Consider the following 3,922-nt stretch of genomic DNA (forward strand, 5'->3'; position numbering starts at 1 on the left):
GCAAGCCATTACAATCCGAATGTGCTCCGACAAGCTTCCCGTCGAACCATTTCCAAGTAGCAATGCACTATATTTGACCTTTTCTATGATCTTTGGATGCAAGCACTCGAGAAACTTTGGCATCTGTTTTCCTTTGACCCCAGTAGCAACCTCTAACTGCTTCCAACATGCTTCAAATTTCTCAAGAAAAACTAAAACCGCTTTACTTACATCTTGACGTATCGTCTTCAACTTTGCACTAGCCTCCACCGGAGGGGGGTTTCTAATCACCGAGCAAAAAAAACCGAGCGAAGATAAATTCGAGCTAATTGATACAAGATCAATAATGGTGAAATAAAAAAAATTATGCCATGCACATTACTTTCATTACCACAAATCTGACACTTAATTGACAAAAAATGAGATTTTAGAACCATTATGAAAATTGAATACTCAAGACACAAGCAAGCATCTCTTCATACTTGAAACATATAATTCAATTCCATGTGGCATACCTAGCCTCCTCTCAAAAAATTGCCTACCAAAAATTTGGCACCTTGATATTGCAATAAAGTCAACACACAACCTTGTAAGACTACAATGCTATCCTCCACTTTTGTAAGCAAGTAAAAACAAGTGCCTAAAACAAGCGAGAATAAGTGTTCTCTCTCTCTCTCTCTCTCTCTCTCTCTCTCTCTCTCTCTCCCTCTCCCTCTCCCTCTCCACAGCTTCATAGTTATGTCAAAAAATAACTAAGCAATACATCTCCAAGGCTTACATAACCAACTCAAATTCTAGTTTTAGCATCTTGTATTGATAGAAAATCAATCTTCTTATTAAAAGCTACAAATGTTTTTATCTTTGAAAACCTTTATCTTGCAACCCCCAACCAGGGGGTATTTTGGGAGTTTTAGAAAATTTGAAGGGCATTTTGGGAATCTAAGACAAACTATTGGGGGTGTTTTGGGAATTCTTAAAATTAGAGGGGTATGTCACCCTATCTGCGTGACCCTACTCTTCTGCTGCAACCATTAAAAGAAAAAAAGATGACCCCTCCCTGGTTTGTTGCTGCAACCAGTCCGCGCCGGCGCGGACTGGTTGCAGCAACGAACCAAGGAGTGGGAGGGTAGGGTGATCTTTTAAAAGAAAACATGCTACTTTGGTCTTCATGGTGGCGGCACCAGGGTTTGCGAACTCTATGCCTCAGCTTACACCCGCCGGCCTGGCTTCTCTGGGCGCGTCTTGCATATCGTGAACTTGCTGGAACCGTTCCGCGCCGGCGCGGACCGTTTTCGACAGGTATCACAATGCCCAAAATTCCAAGCTCTGGACCTGCGCCTTCTTTTGCACGCTGCTTCGGCGCGATCGTGCCCATCAGTCCACCGTGTATGTTGTTTGGATAGAGGGTTTCGCTCGCTTGTGTTAACCACAGGAGGCTTGGCTGGATGGCGTGCAAATGCTGGGGACAGCCAGGCGAGGCAGCCCTCACTTAAGAGAGCTCTTCGTTGGAAACCAGCTTCTGATGCAGGTGACCTCCTTCATATAACCAGCTTGTCACATGCCTCAATCGCGGCATGGCTGATTCTGTTCCTCTTCTTCTTCTTTGTAGTCTCTTACGGGTCACAACTGTGATGTGGTGAAGCATAGCCATGTCATGGGCACTCTCATGTCAAGCTAATCGGACTCCAAAACCTCCCCTTAATTGGCTAGCTCTTTCACAACGTATTACTCAAGCATGGCATGAAATTTAGCATGGTTATCCGGTTATTAAATGCTCTGAATCTGCCTCAAGGACGCTCCCTCCCATCGTCAAACGGTGTAGAGGATCCGACCTAACTAGCAGGTCAGAAATTATTCCTCAAATCTTCCAAGCAGTACATGGAGAGGCAGCTGCAGCGCGCACACACACAAGTGCAGCAAGCTACGACAGTCGAGCCCCTTCCCCTCCCTCTAGCACGTGGCCCTTGCTACCCTTCGCATGCATAGTGGCACGCAGCTGGTCCGCCCAATGAACCCCAAACAGTAGCATGCAGTCTGTTCCCCCACCTATCCGGCCAATGAACTCCAGAGCAGCATGGCGTATTTGACTAGCCAATGAAATGGAGCCGGCAAAGGCCTCCAGGAGATGATTTTATTAAAAAAACAAAAACGTGCATTGTATATCATGAGCCTACTGGAACCGTTCCGTGCACGCGCGGAGACAATGTGAGAGGATAGCAAGAAAAAAAGGCTTTGGAAACATAACCCTATTGCAGTGGTTGCCATTGCAAGAAGAAACAGCTTCGGCAACATAAACTTCTTGCACTAGTTGCCAACAACAGAACCTATATTGCATTGGTTTTCAATAGAAGAGTCTTTGACTGTAAGTTTTTTTGCCTGCAAAGCTTCAACAAAAACTCTAACACTAATTAACAGCATGCGTCGTTTGTGCACACTCTACACAGAAATTGTTTGCCACCTTATGATACAGCATGAGCCAAAAATGTTAATATGTCTGCTTTTACTAAATATACACTCACTATCACGGTGCTGTCAAAGAGAAGGCTCAATATGGCGAGCTCTTTAATGGCCCCATATGCTTATTTTGTCTCGTTTCCACTTTAAACACAACTATGAGAACAGTCCTAGTAAGGGCACTTGCACTCCTCCCAATGGGAAAAGTGTGAATGCGAGAAAAACTAATAGATTCAAAAAACACCCAGAAGGAAATGGAGTTGAGAACTACTACTTGATAGAAGCAAGACCCATGTCAACGTGCCAAAAATTTGAAGAAACGATATTTGAACGAATGTGTTCAATTATAAAAAATGCAGAGGCAGGGCAAGGGACTGATTCCACAAACAGAGGGTCCGGTGTCATATGCACATGAGTCAAAGCTACTTTGAAGATACAATTGAAGATCATGTTTTTTTGAAACCAGTCTCAATGTTAATAAGACAAGTGACTTGTTGTACATGCTACAATGATGCCGCAACCTAGGGCACCCACGAAAAGTAGCCAAATTTTTTCACTGAGAATGGACATACATAACATGATCATTGCTAGTCAGCATATTGAAAAGGATGTGGAAGACAGCTTGGTGCGTTTGTGTGTAGGACAGGTACATTAAAGTTACAGTTTGCAAGCACAAAAAGAAATGAAGGAAGGTGACTGCTCGTCCAAGCTCCCTCGATTTCGACTGCTATTGCCAGCCCACAAGACAAAGCACTTGGCCCTGTGTCCCATTAAAAAAGAACATGCTGATCAACCTATATATGGAATTGTATTCCAAGTGGATAATACAAGTGAAAAGTGCTAGAACAATAGATGGTAGGTGCATGCCATCAGCTTGTTGCAAGCATCAATAGCTCTGTCGTAACAGTCCCACGCCAACATGGAATGGTTCCGCATTCGCTGGCACTTGCGACAGGCCGGAGGCTATTTCTATTGTTCCGTGATTGAAGGGATTGGGGCTATTTTTTGTTCCATCCAATAAATTTCTCTCTTTAATGTTATTAATGTTTGATGTCATGAATGCAACAACTTGACTTCTTTCTTGATGATTTTGTTGTGACAATAGTATTTCTGGTTTGAAAAATTTTCAGAGCTCCCAAATAGCTAGCAATTGGCAATCACATTGAACATGCCCATTGCCGTTAGGTAAAGTGAATTTGAAGATACAGGCAATGGAAGGAAGGAAAAACTTAGATTTTCTTTTATAATGATATTGTAGATATGGATTCTTCAATATTTAGCATCATCTTGAAATTGATAAGTTCTTCATAAATTGAGATCAAGTGTACTCTGTGTTAGTCATCAAAGAGGACTTTGATGATAATGATCTTTGTGGTGATGAGAGGGAGAGCAATTTGCTCTAAGCAATAAAGAATGTCTAAAGGGACTTGCTCGATTATTTTGTTGCTCGGAAATACTCGCTCCTCAATTTGTATAACCCCACCGGAGT

Source organism: Adiantum capillus-veneris, chromosome 5 (assembly GCF_014529385.1).
Source record: "Adiantum capillus-veneris isolate H3 chromosome 5, ASM1452938v2, whole genome shotgun sequence".
Lineage (NCBI taxonomy): Eukaryota > Viridiplantae > Streptophyta > Polypodiopsida > Polypodiales > Pteridaceae > Adiantum > Adiantum capillus-veneris.